We start from the raw sequence: 8976 nt of genomic DNA, 5'->3' as shown, positions 1-8976 counted from the left end.
AGCGCACGCATGCCGCATCAACCCTCTGTATTTACATGCGATCGCGCCACATGTGTGAAGCTGCAACGCAAACAGATCCAGAGCAGGAGAGGCGATGCCCACCCAGCCCTGGCATCCACTGCTGCTACAGACGCACAAGCATCACCGCGCTGCGGGAAAAGCGACGCATGCACTCACCTCGTTCACCTCCGCAGGCATGCTGGCGACGCAGAGCGGCGTGTGTGCGCGGTTTCTCTGGGTAAATACAGCTGTGTGCGGCTCACACATGAGCAGCCATCCTTCCTCCTGCCACACGCTTCCTCATGCACTCGATCATGCTCTCACATACACACACACACACACGGGCGCGCACACCCCCAGCCTCACTCTCTCTCTCTCTCTCTCTCACACACACACACACACACACACACACGCAGCACAGTGAAGGAGCTGCTGAATCAACAGCGCGATTCACACACACTCTTCACCGCCCGGCGAGGAGGAGAATCACATCCAGTTAGTGTTTGCCATTCATTAAATGAGGTCATTAGCGCTCATTAAACCGCGTCAGAGAGATGAGACCGAACGAGACGAGGAGCTGCGAATGCGACTGATGCAGCGCGCGCACACACACACACACACACACACACACACACACACACGCACACACACTCACACACACACGTTTGTTTTTTGTGAATTGTGGGGACATCCCATAGGCGTAATGGTTTTTATACTGCACAAACTGTATGTGCTATTGCCCTACACCAGGGGTCATCAAACTTGATCCTGGAGGTCCAGTGTCCTGCAGAGTTTAGCTCCAACTTGCCTCAACACATCTGCCTGGAAGTTTGAAGTATACCTAGTAAGACCTTGATTAGCTGCTTCAGGTGTGTTTGATTAGGAGCTAAACTCTGCAGGACACCGGCCCTCCAGGACAGAACTTGGTGACCCCTGCCCTACACCAACCCTACACCTAAACTTAGCTCTCACAGGAGACTGTGCATTTTTACTTTCTCCAAAAAAAAAACTAAAAAAATAAATAAATAAAAACTCACTCTGTATGATTTAGAAGTGGTCTGAAAAATGGGGACATGGGGAAATGTCCTCATAAGTCACCTTCTCCTTGTAATACCTGTCATACCTGTGTCCTTATACAAATTTATATCCTCATTTGTCACAAAACACACACACACTCACTCACTCTCAATTACACACTCAGACACACACACACACACTCACTCACACACACTCACTCTCAATTACACACTCAGACACACACACACACACACACACACACGTTCTCTCTCTCAAACACTAAAAGAGAATATGAAAGTTTCTGGACTATTCAAAGTCAATGAACCAACCTTATTTCAGGCTTTTAATCAAAAACCATTGACTTCAGGATGATGGAATCAGTAGAGCTAAAATGCAACTTGCTTCTGGGTTTTGGCCTACAAAAACAGGTGCGAGCGCATCGACTCACCTGCACAATGATAGCACTGTGTCTCAGCAGAGGATGATGGGAATCTGTGTGACGTCATACTGACCTCCATTCTCATAAAACAACCTGTGACACATAAATCACAGTCAAGATTCTGAATAAACAGATAATTTGTGCAATGAATAAGCTCCATTTAATCGCACATACTAATCAGAAGAGGTTACAGCATGCATTTTCATGTTTTTGTCACTCGGTAGATTTAAATAAAGGCAGAGTCTCTGGATCACACCCACATGTGAGATCTCTCCATGAACACCTGCTGGACTCCCGTCATGAAATAAATAACACACACAAATATCAGATTCCATCAGTCCCACAGTCTGAACCCACACAAATACTCCAACTGAAACAGATTCACTGACGCCCTTTGAATCTCCCTCGACGGCATTTACATAATCACACAGTAGCTCATTCAGACCAAACAGATACAGTACATGCTGCTCCTGTGGCTTAAAGGAAAAGTTCACTAAAAATGAAAACATGCTCAGCCTCAGATCATCCAAGATTAGGATGAGTAAACGCTGCTTGATCTGTGCAGATTTCTCTCCTGATTCAGACCAGAACACTTTTTCACTGGAGGAAGTGTTATTATGGATTATGGACTATTATGGACTATGGTATTTTAGTTAAAAATGTCTTAATGATGGATTTGTCTCAGCTTTTGTCTTCTCCAGATGTTAACTGATGGACTGGAGTGGTGTGGATTATTGTGGTGTTTTTAACAGCTGTTTGGACTCTCATTCTGACGGCACCCATTCACTGCAGAGCATCCATTGCTGAGACACTGATGCAGAGACACATTTCTACAAACCTGATGAAGAAACAAACTCATCCTAATTTTAGGTACATCTTAAGCAGATTTTGGTGAGCTATTCCTTGCTGCAGCTTTAACTGTGAAGATTGTGGAATTAAAATGGCTTGTGAATGTGGTTTTGTCATTCAGAATCTGACGGTCTGTTTTCATCTGGATCAGCTGAAGGTTGGATCTGTCACACACCTGTGGCGAATGCAAACACTCCCTCCAGCTACGCTAGGATGGGAAAGAGCCCAGAGCAGTTTTATGATGAATAATGAATAGGGAACAACTCTTTCTGAATTGTGATTCATAATGAATGTAACACAACGTCCCCCGGAGAGCAGCTATCCGGCCAGATGATTTATTCTGCTCTTTCATCCGCCACCACAGGAGGCATTTCATCATGCGGGACTGAATGTGCTGAAATCCAGCCGAATGTCACTGCGTTTCAACCATAAAATCAGGCAGACAGCGGCGAGCCTCGCACCCGTACACCATCTTCATTAGACAGAATGAGATTCCATTAATGGAGATAAAACATCCAGAGAAAGTCATGTGAATTAATGAAGCGCTGCGAAATTCCATCTGAGAAAACAGGACAAGAGAAGAATGTAAAAATGCTACAGTGAAGACTTGATTAACTGTACTTTTCCTTATTAAAAAATATCAGTGAACATTTACAACATTCAACATTCAGTTGTGTAAATTTTATTTAGCCTACAAAGACAACACTTTAAATTTTACTGTGAAATATTGAAAAAATTAAATAACAAATGAGTATGAATTACCTTAGCAATGATGCTTTATTTTATGCAAAAATGTAGACATTTAGTTATTTAAATTATATTAAATTTACAAAGACAACACTTCAAATTTTACTGCAAACTACTCAAAAATTATTTGATTTGGCTTAGATATTACCTACAAAGGGTATATTGATTTGGTGTATGCCTTCTATGCATGTTTTGTATTTTCAACTTCTACAACTACAAATTTCACAAAAAGCTTATGGCCGTAATTCTAACATAAGTCAGTCATTCAAGCGAGTTTCTGTCACTCTTCTGAGGAAGATTCATTCACTTGTTTTGAGAAAGTGACTTTTCTTTCTGTTTTAAAGATGTTTTCTTTGGATAGTTTGACTACTCAAAAGAGAATATAGAAAATATAACTTAATGCATGTTTCCTGCGATAAATTTCATAAACAATCTCTTAACCTCTCTTTACTTTATTCAGTTTATTCAGTGTTAATCCAAAAGCAGTGAAAACCGCATCTCTGTATTCATCCCGTGCGTCTGCTTAAGCTGTGCATTTATTTACCTATTTATTGTTAACCTGGCAACACATCCCTTATGAAAATTAACCACGGTTTCACTATTACAAAACAAAAAAAACTTGGTTACTAGTTAAATCATGGTAACCACAAATTAACCATAATTTTAGTTTAACCATGATATATATATATATATAGATATGATAACCAAAAATATATAAATATATAGCATATGGTTAGTTACTTTTCTAATAAAACCATTATTCATCTTTTAAGGGATTTGTATCTGTGGATACTTTCCTTCTTTCTTTTTTCTTTTTGTAACTCAATGGTTTGATGTTTTGAACTATTTAACAGGGTAACAGGGCCATCGCTAGGAATTCTGGGCCCTTTGCACTGAATTTGCTGTGGGGCCCCCTGGGTTTGAGAGTCAAATGATTCACGAACCCGCTTCGAATCACTACATACTCTTTAAAATCATTACGTGATGTCGAAATTCAAAAATGAATGGCTCTTTTGATCTGGATTTTGCAAGTGAATCGTTTGAAGTGAATGGCTGAAGTCATGATTTTGAATCAATGACTCACTTTTTCTTGCGTCTTCAGTCATGTTTACATGACACTATCAGCACTACTGGCTCAGCTCACTAGTTTTAAGACATTGATGTTTACAAATAAAATATCCATATTTCCATTCCAAAGATAACAGCCAACACAAATCTGCGAACATGTGAGGAAACATATCTTAACGCGTTAAATTGACAGTCACAGCCCTAATTGTAAGCAACCTGTTTAGACAAAACGAAGCTTCTCCTCGTTATCAGTCCAGTGCACCTCGAGCGAACCGGCATATCAAACACCTCTCCAATAAAAACTTTTCAGATCATATAGTGGAGCTGGTGCTGTTAATATTTGATCAAAGGCCGGTAAGAGATTCCACTGCGCGCTCCCGTGTCCCAGAACTAGAGCGCGATCACAGAAAGGTCTGAATATGAGCACAGAAAGCTCAAATAAACATGATTTACTGCATGATTTATTCATTTTGGCACATCAATATTAAATGCCGTCTGATGATGTGCTTTTCCATATTTTGCATAATTTTTACACTTGTAAATTCAGACTGATTTGTTTAACTGGGGAGATTAAAAGACACACATATATTGTTTATACATTAACTTTCCAGTTCATCAGTGGACCGACATGCAATTTAACACCAGAGGGAACTTCTGCTTCTGTAATATTCCTGATCAAACATGTTTATCTAAAACAGCCTGTTTCCTCTGACTGAAGGCATTTGAGTGTCAGATCTAATATTACCAAGAATATAAATTTCACTGAGAGCAGATCAAACCAAACTTTATTAGCCAAGAATTAAATTATAAAACACAATATTGAAACAGAAAAAAGAAACAAAACAATATATATATTTGACATTAAATAATACACTTAATTAAAGCACAGGATGAAGTCTTTCTTGTCCTCTAGTGCAGTAAAAAATGTATTGCTTATAGATTTATTAAACCCATGCCAGCTTCTTTGCTATTTTGGCGAAAACCATTCTTGAGTTATTAAAATTTAAAAAAAGAAACTAAAGATATTTAAAACTCATTTCTCTGGATATATCGGACTGCAAAATATTCCTGTAAATACATTTTAAAAATATATAAATAGAACAGTACTTGATTGGATATAGTGTTATTTTAATAACATCAATATCCTATAATAGTTGTTGTTATTTTAAATTAGATTTTATTTTTTATATTTTCTCTTTTCACTTGTATTTTAGTAAAATGTTTACTAAATCTGTTGTGTCTTTGCTGTTTTTTAATGTCTATTATTTTATTTATTTTAGCTATTAAATTAAAATAAGAGATGTTGCTTTGGCAACTAGCTGAAATAAAAGAAGTAATTTTGGTAACGCTTTATTTTAAGGTGTCCTTGTTACACGTTACATGTACATGCTATTATAATAACAATAAATTATGCATAAATACGTGCAAGTAACACTAAGCCAAACCCTAAACATATAGTAAGTATATAATATTACTCAGTATTTAAATGCATAAGTACACTGTAACAAGGACTCCTTAAAATATATTGTATTTTATTTCAGTTAATGTTTACTTTATTTCAAATAACAAATGTTTTTCATGCTTTTAGTTTTAGTTAATTATAATAACCCTGATGGGATATCAGCATCTCTACAGGGTGTAGGATATCAGAGAGTGAATCAGACAAATTAAGATTCGATCAGATTGGTGTTCAACCCAAAGAGCCAAATTCAACAAAGAGGCCCAGGGCCACAAGACAATGTCATAAATCTGTCCAGATCCTGGCACCACTAGTCTGAAGCAAGTCCACAAACTAGCAGCTCTGAGCAGCTCACAGCATTAAAACAAAATAATACTTATTGATAAATCCTCAAATTTGGGGCAAGTAATCAAGATTAATGGTCAAAGAGATCAGTGTTGGGTGTAACGCGTTACTAAGTAACGCGTTTCTGTAATTAAATTACTTATCCACTGAAAAAGTAAAGTAAGGGATTACTGTTCATTTTTAGGTAATTTAATTACAGTTACTTATAAAGTACTTGCGTTACATACAGTAAATAATTTCAACAGTTCTAAAAGCAATATTGAATTTGAAATCTAAATTTACCGTCTAAAGATATTGAATGCAGCGGCTTTAACCCTCCGCGTGCGGGTGCGTTCACTTTCAGATTTTCCTGATTCACAGAGAAACCTTAAATACTCAAATCAGGGCCGGCACCAAGAGGGGGCATTCGCGGGCAGAGTTACGGTGCCCCCCCACTTTCCATCCTCTCCCCTTCTTGCTGAACGTGATCGTTTCGAAAGCGAAAGTGAAACTGGTAAAACAGCGCACATAAGAAAGCGATTGCACGCTTTAGCGAGCGTCAGAAACTGCACGCAATCACAGATTGCACGCTTCCCATCCCACCCCGAACCCCCCCAGCCACCACCACCACCCGCCACACACACACACAAAACGTGATTTGTGCCCCCCCCCAGAAATTCAAATGCCCCTCTGATGGAGGTGCCCTGGCGCCGGCTCTGACTCAGATACATATAAGGCTAAAATCAATAGAATCTAAAAATCTTGAAGTGTCTACTTGACACTTGAACGAATTCAAATTAAAAACTAATGTTTCTGCTTATGCAATCCGTATGAAACTAAAGCAAGGTACAGTCTTTCCCGTGTCTAAGCTCATTATATGCAGTCACCTGCGCGCATATGCCCTCACCTAGATACAAAAAAAAAGTAAAATATTAAGAAAAAAAAAATCATCTAATATTCATCATTTTTGAAAGAAGACCTGCTATGAGAAATTTACCTCATAAGAACAGCGCGATCTGACATTATTCAGCAGAGAAGATCATTTCTGTAATTTATTCTTTCCTACATTAGTTAACGTGTTATTTTGACATAAACCTGTACAGATTTTACTAGTTGGGCTTTTCCTGAACCTCTTGCCAAACTGAAATGTATTGTTTAACTTTTAAGCCTTTTTGTTATTCAGATATTTTGCAGAGTGTTTCTATTTGTTAACCAAAGGTGGTTACATTTTTTTCATAAAAATGTTTAAGTATTACAGTTGTTTTAAAGCTAAAAGGCTAAACTATTCTATGTTTGACTCGAATTGAAAGAATATAGAGTTTAATTTCTATTAAGGTTTATAGGGATTTTAAGATGTAGCCTAATTAGCGATTTCAATAATTAAGTTACTTATTGAGTAACTAAGTTACTTTTCAGATAGAGTAATTAGTAAAGTAATTTAAATACAATATTGATGAAGTAATTAGTAACTGTAATTAATTACTTTTTGAAAGTAACTTACCCAACACTGAAAGAGATGCACATCATGACAGTCACATGAGGGAAATCATTAGCAGAGACTTCGTTGGGTGGGTTTCTCCACCCAAGACAGACACAGACCAGACTGAAATTCCTTTGTTCACAGACCATGACCTTTTTGTTCTACACAGAGACTGTCTTTTCCATATGCACCTAAAATCATCTTAAATGGATTCATGAGCAACTAATGATTTCTATGCATAACTCCATATCATGTATGTAACCCACACATTTGACTAACATGTTATAATCACATAATGTATTTTTAATAACTATTGAATGGCCTAAGACTTCATATTCATGTTGAGTATGTGTGTGTTTGAATCTTCTTGCTTAAAACATTTCTTTCAATTAATTCTTTGTCAAATGTTTCGTATTCTGGTTATAGAAATCACATCCAAAAGTATACTTTGCAAGAGCGTGTAAAATTCGGATCATGTGACTGATACATGATTTATGATGGGGGAAGAAACCTATATAATATCTAAAATATCTAATTGGTCAACACCTCAGTTGGGTGGTGTCCAAAAGCCAAGTTTAAAAACTCAGGACACCATCAAACCTCGTTCTTCTCTCTTCTCTGTTTGCTTTTGTCTCTGCGTTTTGACGCTGCTCTTTGAGCATCATTCCAGCATGCTTCGGCCTGCACGCCAGCTGCTACCACGATGAGAAGAAAACCACCTAGTCTCATTACATCATTTAATATTGTTTTACTTTAGTTTCTTTTCTTTCCGTTGAGTTTCGTGTTGAAAAGTTAAGTTTGCCACAAGGTCCAGCTCCGACTGCACCCACTTCAACTAGCAACGGACACTGAAACCATCTTCAGCCAATGTCCAAGACTTTACTACGAACAACCACTGAACTGTCAGCCAATCAGCAACCTCGGGAAACCCCCTTTCCTGCACAAAAGGGAATCCCTTAACACAAAGGCAATGCAAGTAAAACAACTCCAGATTCTAACTGAGCTGGTGCATTTAATATAAATTTTAGCCTCATTGAGAAACTCGAGGGTTAATTAAGTGATTGATGGTTGTTCAGGTCTATACAACAGCACATATTGCTGTAAACTTGGGATTTCACATTTTCATTCTCTTAAACTCATCCTTTCTTCACTTTCTCTCTTTCTGCAACGTTTGAATGCTTGTGTTCATGTGTTAGATTAGTTTACATCTCTTAGATTTATCAAATAAAGCCTTATTTATATTGAAAAGAGAAGTATCTTGTGTTTTGTGCTTACAAGTTAATGTCTTAATCTGCCGATCTTGTTACTGTGCTATTTAATAGTGTTTTCACAATATTTTGGATTGTAATATCCAGTGCAGAGTTGATGTTATACTCGTTCAGTGAATCGCTGCCGACTCAGTGATCGGCCGTGAAACAGTGAGTCTGTTCAAATTCCCTATAAAATTTGAAATTATTCCCTTTGAGTTAAATTGACCTGTTTCCCTTACATTTTACATTACAAGGATTAGGATATTGGATCAACATCCTACAGGATTTTGACCAAGACATTTTGACTAATTGAAAATGTTCTATTCTGGATGATCACTGTTAA

Source organism: Barbus barbus, assembly GCF_936440315.1.
Source record: "Barbus barbus genome assembly, chromosome: 47".
In the NCBI taxonomy this organism is placed as follows: Eukaryota; Metazoa; Chordata; class Actinopteri; order Cypriniformes; family Cyprinidae; genus Barbus; species Barbus barbus.
The sequence above is the reverse complement of the archived record's forward strand: the minus strand, read 5'-3'. Positions refer to the sequence as shown.